The 23203-nt window shown below is 46.0% G+C and overlaps 1 protein-coding gene across 1 annotated transcript in view; it reads left to right on the top strand.

The window, feature by feature from the left end:
* AATF (apoptosis antagonizing transcription factor) overlaps positions 1 to 23203 on the top strand; it is a 363992-nt gene that overhangs the window by 324113 nt on the left and 16676 nt on the right. The window lies entirely within an intron of this gene.

Consider the following 23203-nt stretch of genomic DNA (forward strand, 5'->3'; position numbering starts at 1 on the left):
ATGTACAAAAAACAATTAGTCGTAATCAATTTGTCTACAATTATGTCGACATGGAATCACTTAACCAAGAGTTCCTAGGGAGTCATGGTTGACCACCTAGCTGGCCATTATAGCATCAGTTTATTGACCTGGGCCCCTAGTGAACTCCAGGGACGCTCAGACACATCTTCTCACAGGACAACCTCACCTGCTCCCTCATACCAAGGGATCCTGGGCAAACATGTACCAAAGACTCTAGCGACGCATGCCAGAACCGACCCAAACGAGGGATCCCCCGCACCTTCAGGAGATGGGTCTGGGCAACCGGGCCGATGCTTCGTTCCCCTGGTGTAAGCACCAACATCCCCAGGGTAGTAGTATAAAGTACCCGCAAAGGGCTAGGGACAGTTGCTGTAGTGCCCAGCCCCTGAACACCACAGTACTACTCCTATTGCCTGGGTAAGATTTAAAGCCAAATCAATCAAGGATTCGCCTGGCATTGGATGACTGAAAGGAAGGTATCTACCTGCTTTGTGGCCAAACACGCGTCTACCCTGCCACAGGCCCATTGGATAACTGACCATCTGTGTCCCCCCCCATGCTCCCCGCAAGCTAGATTTCCTATACTGCCGAAAGTACTGCACAGCAAAAGCCAGCAGAGATTCAATAAATAACACGCCGCCCTGCAGCCCCTGCTTGCCAATCCAGTACAGATCCTTTAGGATCATCTATTAAATGGCCATAGTGCTGTGGACCACACCCTACTAGTCTGAAGCCTAATGAGAGGGCGGCTGCTGCTGGGAATTAGTAGAGAGGGAGATGAGACAGTTGGCTGCAAGGCTTAGAAAAAAAAAAAGAAAAAAAAAATGTGTGTGTACGTATATATGTGTGTGTATGTATATATGTGTATGACTACCCCTGTAAATACTGCACGAATGGTGAAATAAATAATGATTTGAGCCTTGTGATGCCGCTTGGTTCTTTTATGAGAGAGAGAGAGAACGAGAGAGAGAGAGAGAGAGAGAGAGAGAGAGACAGGGAGAGAGAGAGAGAGACAGGGAGAGAGAGAGAGAGAGACAGGGAGAGAGAGAGAGAGAGAGAGAGAACGAGAGAGAGAGAGAGAGAACGAGAGAGAGAGAGAGAGAACGAGAGAGAGAGAGAGAGAGAGAGAGAGAGAGAGAGAGAACGAGAGAGAGAGACAGGGAGAACGAGAGAGAGAGAGAGAGAACGAGAGAGAGAGAGAGAGAGAGAACGAGAGAGAGAGAGAGAGAGAGAACGAGAGAGAGAGAGAGAGAACGAGAGAGAGAGAGAGAGAGAGAGAGAGAGAGAACGAACACGTACGTACACAAACCACTGAGCGGGCATCTAGGATCCTTTCTAGGTTATCCAAGTCAATAGGACATCTTCCGTTTGGTCTAGCCCCCTCAATCCTCTTCCAACCTTTCAGGGCCTTCCTATTGTGGAGGGAATGTGAATTATCTGACTTCCCTGCTGAAAGCTGGAGAGGTCATGTGGTATCTGTCAAATGGTGTGTCCTTCCTCGCTCCCATCCAGCTGTCTATTTACATTTATTGATAAAAGGCTCTACCTGGGAGTAGCATGCAGTACAGGCTAGATAAGAGTGAAAGCTTTTTGTTATTGGTGCCAGGCTGGCCGAAACTAGGTCTGGCAGGGATGAGCAGCAAAACTCCATAGTTATTCCGGAAAGGGGATATGCTCCACCTCTGCCCCTGGAAATCCTGCAACTTAAAACGAGATGAGAAATTGGTTGCATTATTTAGGACACCAGGTACATTCTTATCTTTAAACAGTATATTTTTGTGCAAACAAACCAGTACCATTTTCTCAAGTGTCTCAGTACTATCTTGCACTTAGCTTGCTGAAAGTTAATAGATTCCACCACAAGCATGTGACAATATGGCAGACTGGTTACGGAAACGTTGTGTCCAAATATGCCACACGTCGAAAATGGAGAACAGCTCTAGGAAGGTAACATTCTTCACCAGTAAACCTCAAACCAATGTTGCAGCCATGTCTGGACACACCACTCAGTATGGTGCCAAAACCCTTGCTGCCCGCTGCATTAGTAAGTTGGCCGAACTCTTGGCTTGTGTGAGCGGGAGGAGGCTCGACTATTATACCATTAAAATTCTCCAGGATTTAGACCCAGATCCTGATGTCCTGTTTTATATCTGTTATTAGAACATTGAAATGTGGAGCACTCCATTGAATAAAATGGAGTGCTCCGTGCTTCTACGGGCTGGTAAAAGCCCGCAAAGCAACATTCCAATGTTGTCTTACAAAGGCCTCTCGGAGCCCGAGGGGATTTAAACCCCCTCGAACTCCGAGAGGCCTTTGTTTTATTTGTTAGAACATTCTGCCCTCTAGTGGCAGAATGTTCTGATAGCCTTATAGCCAGGCTATACCGGCTATTAAAGTCCCACTACCTAAAGGCCCGAGCCGAAACGCTGGAGCGGACCTTTAATAGCCGGTACAGCCCGCTACGGCGGTCTATAAGGCTATAATATCTCCCCAAGACCAGACATTGTAGTAGCCTGCATCCCCCCCGTCTCAATCGATCTCCGTCTCCAGGAAAGAAGCTGGGCCCGAAATCTTACCTTTAGCCAGTGAAGCTCTGAACTTGTCCATGAGCCTAATAAAGGAGGATGGTGAATCTCCACACCTCCAAAGGCCATGGGATCCAGGAACAGGAAATCATCCAATGTAATGAATGACAAGGTTGGTCCCAGCCATGTGAGAGAAGACCCATTCCAGAAAGGGCCCGAACTGGTCAAAGTAGGCAAAGGATGCTGTGCACCCCATGGGCATGCATTTGTCATAAATAAAGCTAACCCAAAAGTGAAACCCTTACAGGTGGAAGTCATATGGCTGAACAGAAGGAGGAGCAGTGCGGATTCCATGCCTGCCTTGCCATAAGAATGCCCATGCACCAGATTCCTCAACTTGGCCAGGTCCCCATCCAGAGAGGCATATCTTACTGAGCACAGTGCAAGGTCAATTGCATCATTGACTGGCCCACGGCTAGGGGCAGATTATATACGAGTCTAAACTCATCTGGGTCTTTTTTGCGAACAACCCCCAGACGTGAACAAAGAAAATCCACAAAAGGAGGGTGCTAAAAATGCCTGCAACTCTCACTAACTTTCCTTCTCAGTCATTTTCCTAGCCACCTTCTTGTTAAGATCTAAGTATTGCTGGCTCTTGCAGAACTTGGGATCCTGTTCTACGTAATTAGTATATTAAAACATAGAAGAAATCAAAATAAAGGTGGTGGGCAAAATCGAAGATTTAGGCCAGGGGTCAAAGCCTGAAAGGCTGTGGGACTTTAAAAAGTGAAAGACACACCTGATTACCTCGTACCACCATTTTGTTTAGATTTTATAAACATTTGAACTTGTGATAGACTGTAATTACACAGAAAGAGCAAGTTTATTTTAACTTGTAGATGCCTGCAGTTCTTGTGCAAGCTTTTTTGTTGTATTCCCAAAACGCCCCTCCCGCCAGTGTGGTCCGAAAGGGCTGACCAATACCCTTGCTCTTTTTGAGCATCATGCAAAGTAACCAAGAATTAATGTTAGTTTGGTGTCAGAACATATTTATGTTGGATGCTTTTTTCAGCCTGATGGTGTTGTCATAATTATTCGCACAGCTTCTCCCTAATTCCTCATATGCACCCTCAATTGTCTTCTGGTAAAATGGCATATGTGATCCCACTTCAGGACATTTTTCAAGCATTTCAAACTGGTAAATTGTAAAAACCATTCACCCAGTTGATTATACACTACTCGACTGTGGGCCTATGTGTGCCCTCACTGTCTTCCTTAGATTTCTCCTCCTGTGGTTTTTCTGCAGTGACCTCAAACAGATCCACTTAAAACCCTTTCCTGATCTCGTCCTTCATCGGCATAATCGAGCACAAATCCAACTGATCCCTTGGAGCCAATACCTGATCATGCAATGTACCAGAAGGACCCGGATCCTCTCCTTTTCCATCCTTCTCCCTACAGCGACGGAGGCAACTCCAGCCACAGTGGCCTCTGCAGATGCAACAGCCTGGGAGTCCTGCTGAATGTGAGCAACAGAAACAACCTGAGGTTGAAGGGGTAGCTGTCCTCTCGGTTGCCCTGTCCTGCTGCCTGTAGAATTCAGCTGCTTCTTGCTGGAGGCTGTTTTCACCAGCTTCCTTGCAGTTCCTCCCTTCCATATAGGCCATCCCTCACCGACCACCATTTTAGACAGTCAGGACAAAACGCATACAAATCTAAACACCAGATCGCCCTCCATCACAAATGCCGTGCCCATGACTGATTGTAGGTCCCCCAGGTCTGTAGGGTGTGAGATGGGTGCAGAAGTCCCTGTTGTCTTTCTATCAACACCGCCTCCCTCCACCGATGTTCAGCTTTATTTGGGTGCTTTGGTACTGGCGGGAATGCCGGGTTTGGCGAAACCCTGGCCTGCTTGCGACATTCCTTGTCTCCCCTCCCGATGAAGGTGGCTTAGGAACTGGGGGAGGGGTCCTGCTGTGTGCTGGGGCCTGGCTTATGGCAAGCCCCCCCTCACCCTCTTAAGATAATTGCAGCAGTGGCATTAGCTCCTCAGTAGAGCCCAAACACCCCATTACCAGAGACACGTCTGTGTCCCCTTAGTCCCCCTGCCTTTCTCTTGACCTGCTCAGGAGGCATCCTACCCAGGTAATCCACCCATTTGTTACCACCTACCTCAAATAAGAGCAGAAGCAGAGATGACCTGAACTGAATAAAAACTAACAATTGTGTCCTGCAACTCTTTTATATTTCCAAAAAGCACCTTAAACAGGGAGAGCTAGTATAAAACGATGGTCTGTGGCAGGGACGAATAGTGAACAAAGAAAAAGGAATCGACAATTGGTAGGCCAATACATATTTTGATGTTGGTGTCCCCCGTGCCCCCCTCTCCCTTCCAGGCAACCAAAAGCAGCAGTAAAAGCAGAAAAATATAAATGGAAAGTAACTTTTGAATAATCACGAACAATACACTCTAATGCCTCTTGCCACGCCAACACTCTATGAACCAATGCTGTCCAGCCCCACGATAGAAACCGCCCTGTAACACGCCCCCCCACCCTTGTTTCTTCCTGGCGAAACAAAAAGCACCCACGGTCATACAGCGAGGGCGCAGCCCTGGCCCTCTGTGCCACAGGCTATGTGGCCATGGCAGCACCCCCCTCTGTTGATTGGTGTGGCGTGCCCGTGTGTACCCGCTGCATTAAAATCTACCTGTGTGTACCCGCTGCATTAAAATCTACGGATAGAGTTACAGCTGGAAATCTTTAGGAATGAGCTGAAAACTGGATACGTTTGTACAAAAGTGGAGTTGTGGCCGAGGAGATACGGGAGGGATTTTAATTTGAGTAGCCCTCGGGTGTTTTTTTTATAAGGGTTGTATGTTTAAAGGGTTGTATGTTTAAAGGCTCGTGGTTAAAGTTCTGTTCCTTCTAAAGCTCGGGCGGCTCTTCTAATCTCTAATCTCAAGAAGACCCTGGTTGTCCTGACAGGTGGAACACGACCAGTCAGATATGCAGCACAGATCTAATCACTTGTAACAAGAGCAATATTTTAGCTGGTGCTGCCTCTTAACGGCGCCATTAAGGGTTCTCATTACTCTTTTATTAGGGCTCTGCTCCCTTACTTACCAGATTACAGGATGCATATAACTCATGGCCGGTGATCTGATCTCCTGCTGGAGAGGATCACGGCCGCACATTAACTCAGATTGACACTCTTGGTAATTTGCTTGTTAATGCCCGAGCGGACCCAGGGGCTGGCTTGACCCTCATAGATGGGACACCCATGCATCACCATCCGAGAGGGCACCCCAGTGTGCAGGGAAGGGATTCCTGGCCACCGGAAGCATGGGAAAGGATACCGCACACTTTTGTCAAGGACCAACTCATAAATTGACTTACATTTATGGACGTGTACGCGTGGCGGCCTGCTGGCTGTATCTAATCATAAATGGAATAAAATCCCTAGGGCAGTATGGAAGTGTGTGAATTGAAGCTGTTTTTTACACTTGTTGGGAAATTGCATCAGAATCGGCCTACCAGGATTAAGAAACTTCAGTCTATCCTTTCTCCAGCTTGAGACAGTCTACACCATTTCCTTGTAAAGATATTTAGCCCCAGCCATTGCAGCATGGGCTTTTAGAAGTGATTGCACCCCCATTTTAGGTCGGTGCCTTCCTTTAAGATGGCACGTATTGCAATATGCAGCTCTTCAAGCACTAGGCATATAACATGTTCCATCTTCCTGGAATATACAGCAGTTAAGCCGGTAAAAGGCGATGATCTTCAGTTGGCCTAACAATTACCAGACACAACTTCGTCTTGTTTGGGACTCATCTGTGTAATGCACTTGGCTTCTCATGGGCAGTCAGTAATGTTAGCTCAGTGAGCTAATACACATGCTGCATAGATGTGTGCAACCTGAAGCTTAGAACATCGAATCTCAGCAGCACCCGTGCTTTGACCCTATCCATTCTGGTAGTCGGGCTTTAAGTGGGATGAAAACACTGGGGGGTTTCTCAAAGGGTCGCGCCAATATAATTAAGGGCATGGCTTAAAACATATATGCTAAAAATCTGTGCTCAGCATAATGTGCTGCCCGACTGGCATTTCACTGCTTCTGTTATTGCTTCCACATAAGTAACATTACACCTACAAGCCAGGACTATTGGCTTTGTCAAAGGTTGTTAGTTTCATATGATAATTATACTGCATGCATACATACAACTATGGCTTCGATGTGTATATAATATTACAATGCTTTAGTTCTTGCACGTGAGGTTGAGCCGTAATGGCGAGAGCTGCCAACTGTGGAGCTGAGGAAGCAGGTTTGAGTCTCGGCGTCTGCTCAAACCCTGTGTTTCTGGGCAAATCTTGTAATCGTTCGTGCCTACCAAAAATGAGATGCAGATGCCCTTGTTGGTGCTCATGTAAAGCACTTCGAGTTTAGTAATACAGAATTGCAAAAAAAATAAAGGTTACATCAAAACAGTGAATCTGCTCCAGAGTTAAGATTTGTTTTCCCATTCTGAGTGTGAGGGTGAAAATGGAGAGCCCGATAAAGACCCGTCTCGGCGCCTGCTTTTATGAACTGCCGGCGCTGAGGACTGGCAGGACCCGGCCCACTTAAACCCTGGTGGCAGTGAATGCTATATACATGTTAATACAGTTCCTATAATAATAATTGATCTCGTTAGCAGATAGAGACGAACAACTCAACAGTAATTGCGCTGTGGAACCTTAGAACTGCTGAGGGAGCACCTTGTCCAGTGTCCGAAGTGAAATCATAGCAGTGACTGTCTGCAAAACACCCATGAGTCAATAACACCACCCGCTTCCCTCCTGCTTCGATCAGCGGATGGTGCAAAGAAAGACACTCACTCACCTGCAGTCACCTCATGTGGCTACTGACTGACATCACTCCCTGGGACAGCCTCCATCTCCTGTGTCCTGGCAAACACGTTCAGTACTTGTTTTACACATCATGGGGGCTTCGGCAATCCGGGGTCCCCACGGACAGAGCAGTGTGATCCTGGGCAGACACCTTGATGCACTTAGGTCTGAATTACATTCTTCGTCCTAATTGTTGGTGCTGTGAAACAGAAAAAAACACTTCTAAACATGTGCCCTGTTTTTTAACCTCTTGTATTTTTGCAGTTTACTATTTCTTCCACGTTTTCTGCCAACCCCAGGGCCGTGCGCCTATCTCCCCCACTTTCTGAACAACCGAATTTGGTTAGAGAAGGTGGCGTTTCGCGCCTAGAGTCTCTGGCCGTCCAAGCCGGGTAGCTCCTCGGCTAGGTGCTGGAGTTAGCTTCTTCAAATCCCCATAAATCTGGGGCCTGATCCCGGGAGACGAGCCAGGGGTCTCGTGTCACCGTTCGTAATTTAAAGCCCTGGGGCTAAAAGCATTTGCACAAGCTCGGCGGACCCCACTCTGACCTGACCGAAAGAAAGGGAATTGAAACGGGCCTTCCTGTCTGTGCTTGGAGCACTGGGGCTGCTGATGGCAGGCCTACTGTGTAATTTATAGCCTGCATTTCCTCCTCTCCCCCATCTCCCGCCATCCTCAGCTGGTAAGGTATGTAACAGCGCCACCCAGTGGCCACGCATAGGGAGGAGCGGAGGACTCCATTCGATTTCATGGTCGTTGTTGGTACTGTAAATGCCACTAATATTCTCCATAGAAAGGAAAATATACTTTCCCATTGTTACTCTGAACACCATACAGCACATCTGCAGCCTTCACTCGAGAGTAGCAGTCACAAAATTGGAGCTCGGCCTTCAGACAAATACATTCTTACTGTGGAAATCTGCCTTTACCGTGTCCATAGTGAGATTTACTTTATCTCCGTATAGTTAAATGTATACTTGTTTGTGCAGACCTGATAATGTTCAGCAAGAACGTTAGCATTTTAATTTATCGCAAAATGTTCGTTTGGTATCTCATAACCTGTTTCCTCTTGCTCAATCCACAAACATTCTAGAATGACTTTTTAGCTCTTAGAAGCAAGGGGAAGTTGATGGGGAAGTGGAGGCAAGAGAAGCTGGGGGCGAGTTTCGATCAAGGCTCCATTGTGTGCATAGAGGAGTTGTGAATTTTACGCATATGTGATGTTTTTAGGCACAATGTTGTGGTATTTATTTCATGTTTAAAAGTTAGAATTTGGTCACTTGTGTGTAATAGCCTCCACCCTTCGGCCCTTTTTAGGACACATTGCTCAAAACTGCCCAGAACAAATTTCACCAAATGTGTCCTGCACCTAGGGTGTACTTGGTCCTGGTGCATTTTAGTGCAGGCATTTTGTGATAAAACATTTGAAATGCCTGGAAATGACAAGTGGCTGCTGTTTGACCATAATTGCAAGCTCACATGTTTCACTGTACGGATAACTCTGCTTCATAGTATAAACATATTATATTCATTCTCTTCCCTGTGAATGTTTTTGGCACAAATAAAGGTTCATTCATACACTAAAGGTGTACCAAAACTACAAACACTGTACAAAGTTAACCTCATGCAGCATCCATCTAGATTGTCCTGCACAGTAATGCACTACACATTAACAAATCTACATTCAAAGTGCAAACTCAACAATTCCCAAATAATATGGTTTGCAACCACAAGCATGTTTTTTGATGTACTAAACCAGTTTTACAACTCAGAAACGGGGTTCTGTGGCGTATCCCAAATCCCAGTTAGTAGGAGGCTTGAACGGGATGTCCCCTCTTTAATGTGAGGCGCAACTAAATGCATCAATGCCTTGTGACCACAATTGCAGTTGTAAGCTATTAACCGACCCCTGAGTTGTGGTGGTAAATGATAAGCAAATTGTGATTGGTAATCATGTCCTGCAGCTTGGGGGTATCAGGCAGTGCCTTTTTCTTCATCAGTGTGTTCCCTGCACATCACCTCATTTAAGGGACACGGCTACTTAAAGTTAAAAAAAAGTTGACATGCAGGGAATTGAAACTCATGGCCAGAGGCCTGCCGTTCTAGGTGGCCCCTCTCCCTGCATGCTCAGCCTTCGTAAAGGGTTGCAAAAAACAACTTGCCTTATTAATAATAACGAGACAGAATTGTTTGCTACCTTCTTCGAATATCCGTTTTGTGATGCAAAGATTAGAACTTCACTTGCATTACAGCATTCTGGACAGGTCACAAAAAGCCAGTGTGCCATTTTCACCCACTGATTGTGATCTACTCAGTGATACAGCAGGGCCTATATATGTTTGCAATGTACACAAAGTTGGCATGTACATTCAGACTGGATAGCCTAGTACAGTGTGCTGCATGACACAATTACTAAGTCACTGTCGGTCACTTGGAAAAAAGATATGGTTTGAAAAACACATGCTTTATATGGAGTTTATGATGGATACTGACTAAAAGGCTTAAAACAGTCTCAAAAGTATTGAAATGTACATGTGATTTTAAAACCCATGTGCTCGAATGTAGCGAAATGGTCTTTCAATTGATAGGTAATTTTTACTACAATTATTGCGCACTACCATTGGCTGACCTCTGTGGGCTGGTAGCAGGTGTTGAATTTATAATTCAACTCAGTGGTACTAATTTTTATCTTCCTCGGAAGGATGAAAGGCTGAGTAAACCTGCAGGGATTCAGAATTCTTATCTCCTTAATTACCTTTGCACCTGCTTGTTTAATTTGAACCTGTGACCTTCAGGTTTCACACACACTGAGCTATCATCAGCTAATCGTTCCTGTCAATCACATTTATTCAGCAAATTGGAGATCTAAGGTAGAAAAAATAACAACTGTGCAGTATTGGACTTAAAATTGATGACCCTTCCAACAAGTCTCCTGGTTGGCACAACTTCATGCAACTGCGGTCAGTGATGCCACAAAGAGGTCCTGTGATTAATGGCCGGTCATTCATCTGCCCATACATCAAGAAAGCACCTGCATTGTGCAGGCTGCTGCTTTCCAGAAGGGAACAGTAGGTGGGGCATCTCGTGCCACTGACTGATGACAAGGGGGGAGGCAGGGTCAAGTAGAACAGTGAAGAGTCCAGAGCCAGAGATCCACTGTGCCATAAAGAATGAGAAATGAAAACAACTATTCGTGGGAATTCGTCCATTTCACTTGGAACCTCGTATCATCCCTTCTTTGCCCCAAGATCACAAGTTGTGTTAGCTGAAGGGCAAGCTGTGTACGCGCGCTACTGAAAAGGGGGCTGGGTTAGAGAGTGAAATATATATAAATACTTGTCTCGTAGAGGTGCTCCCAGGGCACACCTGCACCTCTGGATCGAACTGAATGCACACATGCAGATTACAACCGGTTAGAACGAGATGACATCGTGGGGTGCTGAGAAAAGATAATGTGATAAACCAATGGGCATTTATTCATCAATACATTAAACACGTGCCTCTAATACGCACAAAGCAGCAGATTAAAACCAGCTGACGTCGGTGCTCCAAGAGCGACTAACCTGTCATGAACAGGCAATGCATTGTCACCTCCTCCAGAATGCAAAGCATGAGGCAGACCCAGCTCTAGGAACAGTGCGTCGGATAGCATAGCACAGCAAGACTGCCACAAAGAAACAAGGGAAGAAATAGTGAAGCCTGCAGCAGCTGGAAGACTTTAAACTCTGGGAATAGTCTGCAGAATACGACCAAGATTCATCTATAAAACCAGCTCAACCTATTACACCAGCCTGATCAACACAGCCTCCAATTGGGGACGCAGCCAAGCCAAAGAAGATGGCCAACGTTTAAATCGGGAGCTCCCGCCTCACTCACTGAATCCTGTGTCCATCTTGGTAACTGCGCCGCCTGCACAGCAATATGATGCACAGCAGGCTGCCATAGATTGTAGCGTGTGTCCTGGGGCAGATACTGTATTGCCTGGAGGCTGTCGCCAGGGGATCCGACCTACCTAATGACAAGGCCCATGATGGCAGCTCTCACAGCGAGAGGCAGACAAGACACGCTCGAGACAACTGCATATGAGAGCTGCAGAGGTGAGTCACGGTGATTGTGTGCACCCTCATCCCCAGCTACCATATCAACAACTGCAAGTGCTGGCCCCAAGGAGTTCTGATCCTCCCCTGCAGGTGAGATGCTGCTGTGCAGAGTGACAGCCCACCTGGTGCCCATGGCACATGTTGACTGGGGTTGGGTAGGTGAGGCACGGAGATTGTGTACACCCCTGACCCCAACATAAATATCGGCAAGAGTAGACACTGGCCCCTGCGAGGCCTGACTTGTTGCCTCAGGTGGAGCTCAGCCTCGTTGAGCGTTGCGCATGCTGTAGGCCCATTTGAGAAATAGCGCCACCAGATTGGACTTAGAACATCGCTTATCTGAAACCCAGACACAAGTGGGTGATTGTCCTTGCCCTATTAGCAGGGCAGGTCTAAGGACACTTGAAAGACGAGGGGACCAGAGAGATGGATGCTATGAGTTTGGGCTCTCCTACCCAGCAGTAACTACTACTGACCGTACTGGACTCGACCAGGAAGCCTGCTGGACAGAGATTGTTGTCTCACTCACTTGGAGCCTGGAACCAAATGGTTCTCTTTTATTCCAACACTGCTGTCAGCAGATTTTGTTCCACCAGTGTTCTGCAAAACCATTTTAAATATTTGCTTGAACTTGGCGCACAGACAGCGAGGGCTACACACCGTTAGCATGCGGAGAACATGCAACTAGCCTCCTGAACAAATATGAGTAACCTCAGCACCAAATCCACATGAACTGGCACAGCGAGGGAGAGTCGCACATAGAGAACATGCTGCATGACCCCGTGACTGCAGGGGCTATTTCAAACAAGACCCTTCATCAATACTGGATAAACAAACAAGACCCTTCATCAATACTGGATAAATCTGATGTGATACCACAGCCCATACTGGAAGCGCACACTGCCTTTGAGCATCAAATAGATGCAGTTACACTAGCTGTCATGCTTCTCTGCACTGACTACAGACGGCTCTCAGACAGGATTTTCGGAAACTGAATCTATCTTCATTATGGTAATCATAAGGCCGTTAGTCTCAGATCCACAGTAACAAGTGATCAAGCTGCGCAAGGACGTCCAGACTCAACACGAAAGGGCTGAGGACGTGGAGGAGCGGTCCTGCTGTAATAACATTAGGGTTTTAGTGCTCCCTGAAACGATCGAGGATCCATTAGCTGAATATCCTTTGACCAATGGCTCCTTGAAAAAGTGCTCGCAGGCACACACACCACATTTTTCTACACCCGTGGGAACTGGAATGTTCGGGCATTGGCTCACCAATTAAACAATACTGTATACAATCTTTCCTTAGGCCTAGGAACGTGCAGATATCCTCTTTACAGAAGACCCACATGACATTATCCGAGTTACCTACGTTGTAGAAAAGATGGAGAGGCCTTTGCAGTATACTACATATTCCACATTCTCTTGAGGCACACTTATTTGGCTAGACTTGGGGTGCCCTACACAATATCCTGCACAGTTGTGGATTAGGAGGGGAGATTCATGATTTTAGAGGACTACCTGGATGGCAACCGACTCCGCATTTATGCATAAAATGTCAGTTAATTACAGTATCTCAAAACTATATCACCATATCTAACTAGGACACTAGACACCTCTGACTTATGGGGCAGAGACTATAATTTGGCCTCGGACTGCAACTGAGGCCAGTCGTTCTCACCACACTCGGCTACTTACTGTGAATCCTTGGCCCACAGGTTCTGGCAATGGGCCGGACAGGGAGGCCTCTATGATCTTTTGAGGGAGCTTCAATACGATGATCTAGAGTACTCATTCTATTAGTCTGGCCATGGTAGATGTGCGTGGTTAGATATGTACGCGGTTACTGTAGATCAATAAACGGATATTCCACGGTATGCATTTTATGTTACACTAATTCAGAGCATAGTAAATTGATTTGAACCTATATTATGGTAGGCACAGTACCATCATGGAGGCTCTTCCTCCAACAAATGTTCCAGCATGAGACTAGTCAAGAACCAGAACTCCTCATTCATATTGAAAGTTATGAACAGGTATAGAACGCAGTCTCCCCCAGGAGGGTGCTGGGCACGATCACTTGCATAAACTTCTCTGGCTCCAATTCAGTCCTTTCCATACATAAGCACATCCATTCAATTGCATTGATACAAGAAGGGCGTGCCGCAACTCATTATGAATGAAACCAAAATGCTTCTCTCGGAGGCCACAGACACAACCCACGCCCTCTGAACTAGAAATAGCAATAATGGAAAGCTTATCCACTCTATCTCTAGCTCCTCTTTGCTCTAATGCATACTCCAGCATAGCAATGCATTCCAAGATAAAAGCACCTCTCACGTCATTAGGCCCACCACAAAAAACACTTCCTTTAGGCGCAAAACTACAAACACCCTTCATTCCAGCTAAGCCCTACCTATCTATACTTTAGTGCATTATCAGTGGTATGACGTGCCACGAAAATGCAACAACAATACAATAAAATTAAATATCCACAGAGGTATGTCGCATGGAGCTTTCATATGCCATGTGCATGTACGCCACTTGCGCTCTTCCACCTCTGTTATTTTTTTCCCCTCCTAGAAATAAGACCTGTAATTCAGGCTGAGTAAAATATACCCAAAGCATTCACCCATGTCACATAAATAGTTAATGGTATGATTTTAGGGCATAGTTTCATGCTTTCTGCACCACCACAGGTTTGCAACGTGCCGGTGCAGAGACCTGACATGTCTGGACTTCTATGGAATTCCACCAACTCCAGGAGTGAAACCCTGACCGTGTCTTTCACAGAATGAAGGTGGGTGGACTTGTACAGAAATTCCATATAAAGTAATTCCAGTGAGACCAGGAGACTCTTCAGACTAGAATTCCTCTCGACCATCTTCCCATCCGTGGTGAAATTGCTTTAAGTCTGGCTTGACAATGCAGCTGTTGCTCTACCTTATGTGATCGACCAAGAAAGAGTTTTCAGAAGTAGTACTGAGAAAGAGGCTGTGGCTCCTCCCACGTGTTGATTAGCTTTTACACCGCGTTTCATTGGGTAGATGTTGTGTGCTTGTACTAAAAAAAGTGCTTGTATTTCACTTTTTTTGGCCTTGTGAGGACGTTTGCTCAAAACAGCAGTACTGTTTGTTATGGTGGCAAGCCAATGCTTCAGGTTATAGACCTAGCCTGTTTATTAGGAAAAGTTGCTATAAAAGTAGTTGGCCTGATGTATTCCTTGCTGGATGCATGTTAAAGTCAATAGGCACTTTTTTTATCACTGTCTGCCTCTGGGTTGAATTGTGGGAAAATCTAAAGGTCAATAGAGTAGCTTTGAAATGGTTAAGGTGACAAACCAACAATAAAGACTCTAGGCCGGTTCGCTTCACTATGAAAAATTATGCCATAGGTCTGACCTGTTTATTATGAAAAGTTAATACAAAGGCAGTAAGTCTGGCTTGTTTCTTGTGAAAGCAAAACCAAAGGGGATGATGGACGGAGTTTTGAATATTACAAGCGCTCACCCCCAGTCAACTGATCTGGATTTAATACATCATCATTCTTTAGCTCACTCCGCCACCCCAGTTCAGACATGGCCATATGCAAATCAGTCTGACCCTGTGCCTCATGGGAACAGTCCAGCCCGAACTGCCAAGCCATGTCTTCCCTGGACCGGAAACAAGCATCCTGGGACCGGTTTCTAGCTAATCAGCCGTCATCAGCCAGGCTAGCTTGAATCCAGTGGCAAAGTGAGCAAGGGACCCACGAAACCGCTCCTAGGATGCATTTGTCACCCAGAGTGGGACGGGTATGCCCAGACGTGGGTCCCGTGCTCTCCATGCCACTGGAATCAAGCTATGCTGGCTGAAGAGGGGTGAAACCCCGAAACCGGTCCTAGGATGCTTGTTTCCAGTCCAGGGAGGACCTGGCTTGGCAGTTCGGGCTGGACTGTTCCCATGAGGCACAGGGTCAAGACTGATTTGCATATGGCTGGGTTCAAACTGGAATGGCATGGTGAGCAAAAAAACAATGAATTTAGGCCCAGATCTCTGTGCTGGGGTGAATGTATGACATTGTTCTGCATTCTGTCCATCAACTGTTGTTTTTGCATTTGTTTATTGTGAAAAGCATTTGTTAAAATTGTAGGTCCTAACCGTTGATTATTAATGCACTACATTACAGGCTGTAGACCGGATTCTGTGACATGAAATCTCACATTACTGTAGTAGGAAAGGGTTTTACTGATGGTCCCGCTCTTTCAGACACTATGGGAAAAGAAGATTCTCACTGAGAATTCCTCTTATGCCGTCTTTGCAAGGGTTTCTTTATTGCTCTGGTCTGGTTGATCCCCCATATCCTCATGCCGAGGTCTCCACTCCTGCCATATCATTACTGCCTGGTCCATTATTCCCTCACATCCTTGGAAGCTGGAATGATGGTCCCTCATAGCTGCGTGATCTGGTCTGATAGGCTCTGCAATAAGATGAGGAGCATCAGAGCAGGATGTGAGTTAAAAGAATCCCAGGTAGATCTCGAGCGAGTGTTGGTACAAGGATGGCTTGGGTTGACCTTGAAATGTTTAATGAAATAGTTCTAGTTCTGTTCAGACCAGGGCAACACAACTACCACCACCAGGACAGACCTGCATCTCTTGCACTTAGGCCCACATTTTCCTTTTTCCCCACCTACCATCTGTTTCACCGCTAGTGTGATATGCATTTGTCTGGCTCTCTAACTCACCTTCCTTTATTTCCTCCCCGTTCGTTCTCTCTATTCTCTTGCCTCTTCCCAACCCTTTCTGTGAACTTTCTCTCTTTTGCATCAGCCCCCCCCCGCCTCTTTCCTCCCTTTCTCTCTTTCACAACCGCCCACATTTGTACGCTTCTCAGCCAGATCGAAAGAAATGCTTAAATAATTAAGCCAAGGTACTTGCGCACACATGCTTTATGGCAAATGGCTGCGACATTCCTGGTCATTTTTTTTCAGAAACAGGTTTTATGATAATACAGTAGAAATATTAAATTAGAAAATGGCTTACTCGGGGTTATAAAACCTTAGTACGTGGAAATGGGTAATTATCCCCTTCACGGCATAAATGACAATTTAAAGCGAATAAAAATGTTAGCGCTCGTTGCTTTCTTTTGTGGGTGGCCATAAGCGGGAGGGCTCATCTTTAATTCGAGGGAGACCCCTGCCACCGACCGGGTTCCGCTCCTATTTTACCTCGGGTGTGGGTAGCATTAATTACTCTGGATGGGTTACTCTCTGGTATGTCCTCTTAACTCTGATCCTCAGGGTGGTGTGAGTCTCTTTTCCTACTTGATGAATTGAGTGGTTAACCTGCGCCGGGTAGTAAGGTTTCCAGCCATGGGCGGAAATCAGTTATCTACTTTTAATATACAGAGCTGAAATGGAAAAATATTGAAAATTCTCTCAAAGAATGAGAAATGTAACAAGTGCATTACGCAAGCCTGAAGTGTTTAGGACGTACTGTCATTTATACTGGCCAGGGGAGTCGGAGTGGCAACAAGGCTAAAGTGCCTCCATGGAGGAGCCTTACTCTTTCCGTGCGTGAACCACAGTGAACGGGGCTGGGAAATTGTGTAGGGAAATCCCTACCAGTCCTGGGAGGTAGAAGTTGGTTACTTATGTCCTTTCTAAGCGCGCGGCACAGTTGGCGGTGTCCCCATGAAACAAGTCTCTTGTGCCGCCATTTTGTGGATACAGCAATGGCAAGGAATCCTGAATTTAGTCTCCTGTCAATACAGAACCGAGTTGCGGCAGTCACATTTAAGTGTTCGTCAGAGGAGTCTCAAAAGACCCGAGGGTCTCTGTGGTCCGAAAGAGGTGTCCACCTCGACTGTGTACAACAGGCACCTGAGACACTATGCTCGTATGTTGAGAAGGCGCTCGTTTGTACATAGTTCTGGCTTGCGCACAGAGCCTGTAGCAGCCCCGATGGTTTATGTTTGCAAATCTTTTCACACTGCCCTGGAGTCTAACCTGCCCTGCGTCATTCGTCACTGCCCTGCCCCTCTTGGATAAGCAGCTCTCGGGAACTTTCTCCTTGAAAGACCCCCAAAATGTGATGTTTAACCCATCCAAAGGATGTTGTCCTATATTTTAACTGGGTCACTTCTGTCATCGCCCTTCTAGATCAAATGGATTTGCGCCCACACAAGTGCAGATCTCTGAAACCCCCGGTGACCTAATTCATGCAATTTAAACAAAAAAAGCACACATAGGCCAGTATTTTTCGCCGCCTTTGGTAGTGAAAGAAAGGGGCATGCTGTAAGCAAGCCATAGTTTTGCAGCCGGTTCCGGGTCGCACAACTCAAGAGGCCGTGGGCGTTTGCCAGCCCAGGCCGCCCAGTGTGTACTCAGGTCTCGCGCAGAACGCGCTTCAGCTTTCACTCTGGGCGCTGGGCGCGCAGACCCCGCTGTGGCTGGTAAGTGCAGCCCCCCACCAGGGACTTCAGGCGCAGTTCAGGGGCCGCGGACGCACCGCCTCGGCGGTAATGGCTGGGCCTGGCGCGGGCGGGCGGGCGCTCAGGGTTAGGCCTGGAGGCTGTGATTGCGGGCGCTCTCTCCTCTGGTTCCCCGTCGTCCTCCCTCCGGTTGAAAGATGAACCATTACAGACCCAGCCGTCCCTTTACCGCCGCGGCTCAGAGTTGGGAAGGACGCAGAGGCGACAATGTCTAATTTTGGATTTCAGATCCGGGAAGTAAGTTATACTTATGGCTTAATAAGCGGGCAGGCTGCGAGAGGCAGGAGACCGTCGCGGAGAAGGGAAAAGCGCTGCCTTCCTTTTGTGATGAAAATGATAGTTTGAGGCTGGCCGCCGCCGCCGCCTTCCAAGAAGCGAGCAGCGTTTAGCATGTTGTCGAATGTGGGTGTTTTCCTTCGCGCCGGCTGGGTTCATAGGTCACCTGCTAAGAAACCAGGTCTGTGTTTGTTGCCTAAAACTTGCCGGAAAATAGTTGAAAATATGGATTTTTACACTGATTTTTCGTTTCCTGCCAGCGTTCTTCATGCAGAAGCATCTTTTATCACGCATAGTTTATCTGTTTTCTTTCTTTTTTCTCCTTGTCTAGTTCTGCGGTGTTCAGTTTATTCAATGATTTTTTTCATGTTTTGGTTTTACCAATTTATTCAGTTTGTAGTTTTGCCCGGCATGGTGGAATCATGATATTAGTATGGCCATGGTTTAGTTTTTTTTCCCTTTAACGCCCTAACAGTCTCTACATATGGCACCGCACGTCTCCTTACAGTGCTGCCTTTTCTGAACCCAATTTTTTTAAATGTAAGTCGGCTACTCAACTACCTCTTGGGCAGCCAGGATGAGCATGTCGCATGTGCAAGACTGAAGCATAAATCTCATTTTCTGACTTAAATCAGATGCATAGTCAAGACGAGTGCAAAGAGCTATACTACCCTAGGTAAAGAGGTATTATCACACCACAGTCCCTTTATAACCACCCTCCACTCTCCTGTGGCCTAATTTCTGATTTTAAAAAAAGTTTATAGCAATTCGCACAAAACAGAGAAGCAGTTCCTGCCCATCTATTGGGTCTGGCTTAACAACACAGCAGTCTGCTTACCTTATGTGATCAAGAAAGAGCTTTCGGGAGTACTACACAGTGAAGTTTTAGCTCCATCCACATGTTGGTGGACAGGAGTACATGTTTTGATTGGGCAGAGGGTGTGTGCTTCCACAGTAAAAGTGCTTATACTCCAATCGCTGTAATCATTTGTACATCAGGTCGCATGACTCGGAGCTCTTTATCAAGTCTAGTTACGACAGAGCTTGACCCTGTTGATCGAATACATGACACTGCAGTGCTAGTTGTCTCCTAGTTAATTATGTTTGTTCTTCTCTGGCAGCAGCACAGATGGGGGGAGAGCAGTCAGTAGAAATGTGTTGCTGTCTTGCAGTAGCAGCCACCGGTAACTTTCCCTCATCAACTTAAGAGATATAATAACATACACTCTTTAGGAGAATGTTGGGTTTTCTTTCTAATTCTTAGAATGTTTTCTAAGCTCAGTGTCTCTAAAAAGGACATTTAATTATTCATGTATTTTTTCTATTTAGAGTAAAAAAATTACATTACTTACAAATATTTCATTGCCTTCAACGAGTCAATCAGGGTTCTTATAGAGCCTGAATTACTCACCTGTAAGGCTCTCAAGGCGCTGGGCGTGGGGATCTGCAGTTCTGTTGAAGAGACAGGTCTTGAGGTCCTTCCCGAATTGAGGCAGTGACGGTGATTGCCTGATGTGTAGAGGTAGGGAGTTCCAGGTCTTCACAGCGAGGTAGGAGAATGATCTTTCTCCAGTGATGTTTTTCAGATCCAATAGATAGTGGCCAGGACCAGATGGTCAGAGTGGAGCTGTCTAGTCGATGTGTAGAAGAGGAGGCAGTGGTTGAGGTATTTGGATCCAGTGTTGTGCAGGGCTCTGTAGGCATGCGTGAGGAGCTTGAAGGTGATTCTTTTGTTGCCCTGAAACCAGTGGAGGTCATGCAGGTAATCGGAGATGTGGTTTTGGCAGAGGATGTCGAGGATAAGTCTGACAGAGGCATTCTTGATGTGCTGCAACTTCTTTTGGAGTTTTTGGCTCGTGCCGGCGTAGAGTGCATTGCCGTAGTCCAGCTTGTTGCGGATTAGCGCTTGGGTGACCGTTCTCCTGTACTCAGTGGGGATCCATTTGAAGATCTTTTGCATTAGGTGGAGCATGTGGAAGCAGGAGTACGATATGGCGTTGATTTGGTGGTTCGTGGAGAGCGATGAGTCGAGGGTGATGCTGAGGTTGCGTGCGGGGTCGGTGGGTGTGTATGGGGAGTTCAGAGTACTGCTTGCCACCAGGAGTCGTCCCAAGTGGAGGGAGTGGAGCCTAGGATGAGGACTTTGGTTTTGTTAAAGTTAAGTTTAAGGCAGCTCTCCTTCATTCAGGCGACTACTACTTTCGTCCCGTCGTGGAAGTTGCTCTTAGTGGCTGTAGGTTCGTCTGTGAGGGAGAGAATCAGCTGTGTGTCGTTGGTGTAGGAGACAATGTTGAGTATGTAGTTTATGATGGCTGCCAGTGGAGTCTTGTAGATGGTGAAGAGGGTGGGGCTCACGGAGGAGCCCTGGGGGACTCCGCAGATGATGTCTGCAGGATTTGAGGAGAACAGTGGGAGCCTGACTCTGGGTGTGGCTGGTGAGGAAGGAGCGGATCCACTCTAGTGCTTTGCCCCGGGTGCCGGCGTCGTGGAGTCTTATGCAGAGGGTGTGCTGGGAGATGGTGTCGAAAGCGGCAGAGAGGTCCAGGAGGATGAGGGCTGTGGTTTCGCCTCGGTCGAGGAGCGTGCGTATGTCGTCAGATGTGGCGGGGAGTGCAGGCTCTGTGCTGTGGTTGCTCCTGAAGCAACCTTACATTTTATATATATTAGATTACATTTATTTACTTATTTAATAAACTGTAATTTTAAATTACCCTTCCCTGAATTCTAAAAAATGCCTTAGTGCCAGTTAACACTACCATTCCATGAAATCTGAAAGCTCCTTACAACTGCTTAATGCTGTCCTTTCCTGAACTCTAAAAAATTGTTACTACCCCTGAACACTACTAAACCCTTACTACCCACTACTGTGACCCATCAGTGAACCCTAAAAACCCCTAACTACCTTTTCCGCTACCCTTCCTTGAACCCTAAAAACTCCTTACTACCCATTAAAACTGCCCGTCCAGAAACCCTAAAAACCCTTAGTACTGCTAAACACTAACTACCCGTCCTGAAACTGAAAACTCCTTACAATAACTTAATATTACCTTTCCATGAATCCTCAAATCTCCTTACTGTGTCTTGACGCTACCTTTCCTTGAGCCGGGAAACCTTGCCCCTTTATGCTACTTGTCGCTGAGTTCCAAAATCTTCTTGCTATTCTTTAAAGTTACTTTTCGCAAAACCCTAAAAACCCCACACTACACCTTAATGGTGCCCTCACTTAAGCCTAAAAACCTCTTGCTGCTATTTAACATTACACTTACCTGAACCTTAAAAAGCTTAATACCCCTTGGCGCTACCCATCCATGAACCCTAAGAAATCATTACTTCCCATTAATGCTTTTTACTAAACCCAAAAACCTTACTTGTCCTCAACGATACGCATCCCTGAACTCTAGAAACCCCTGCTTCCCCTTAACACTAACCTTCCCTAAATCCTAAAAACCCCTTGCTCTATTTTAGGACTTCTCTTCACTGAACCATAAAAGCCTTACTACCTTGGTGCCAGCCATCACTGAACCCTAAAAAAAAACCTTATTACGCTTCCCTGAACCCTAAAAACCCTAACTGTCTCTTAACGTTAACTATCCCTGAACCACAAAAAAACCTTTACCACCCCTTAAAGCTACCCATCCCTGAAACTCTAAAAACTCCTTATTACCCTTTAACGCTACCCTTCCTTGGACTCCCAAAAACCCTATTAGCCTTTAAGGATACCCATCCATAAACCCTAAAAATCCTTACTAACTCTTAAAGCTACACTTCCCTGATGCCCAAAACCCCACACTATCCCTTAATGTTACATATCACTGAACCCTAAAAATATCTTGCTACCCCTTACAGCTACTACCCTGAACCATAAAAACACTTTCCTACCCCTTAATGTTACCCTACCCTCAACCCTAAAAACCCTTCTACTCCTTAATGCTACCCATCACTACCCCAAATGATATCTATCCCTACACCCTTCTTACCCCTTACAGCTCATATCCCTTAAAGCTGTCTTTCCCTACACCCTTCATACTGCTTCCTGCCCTTTATTAACCCCCTGACTTGACAGTGCAACTGCCAGAATATATATTGTTTAGCAATTATTTAAAATCTGCATAGGAGGGGCTTTAGCTTGGCTCCTCAGAGGATTATTAACTCTCACCCCATTCTGTCAGCCTGCAATGTTTCATTCCGCCTTCCAGGAAGTGCTTCCATTAGAATGGCCAAGATATTATTCTAAACTGCGCTATGCTGTATGTCACATTCAGTTCTTTTTCACCTTTAAGCATTATGAACAGAAAGCAATATTTTTGCTACTTTCCCCCCAGCATTGGCAAAGCCAGTAGGACAGGCTTAAATTTGATAAACTAAAAAGTCTAAAAAATGATTCCCTTTGGGTAAGTCACAAACCAAACATACGTATCTCCACATTCAATCTCAAACCCAGTTACTCCTAGACTTCAACCCTGATTATATTCACAGTACCATAACAATGAACTATATTTACAAAATCATTTTTATTGTTCGTAAATAAACATAAAATCAGTGCAATAGTTTAAAAACAGATTCCATACAATAGAGACAAACTACAGTTCATAAACTCTGTATTCAGCTATATCATAGCATGGAAACACCATTAATATTTTAAAACAATTAGAACATCATTTCAAATTCGCTATAACATAATAAACCCCCCCCCTCCCAGTGCCTTGAGACTCTTACGGGTGAGTAGTCGCACTTAACAAACCCATGATTGATTGATTGATTGACCGGATAAAAGAGAAAGATATAGAGCAGAAAAAAGAGAGAAAAAAGACGGGCATCTACGACATCAGGTTGTATTTCTTGTCCGTTGACCAATCGGTTATCCAGATCACAATTAGCATGTATAGCCTAATTTCTTTCTACCATGCCTATACGTCCAC

This window comes from Triturus cristatus, chromosome 3_2 (genome assembly GCF_964204655.1).
Source record: "Triturus cristatus chromosome 3_2, aTriCri1.1, whole genome shotgun sequence".
Classification (NCBI taxonomy): Eukaryota; Metazoa; Chordata; class Amphibia; order Caudata; family Salamandridae; genus Triturus; species Triturus cristatus.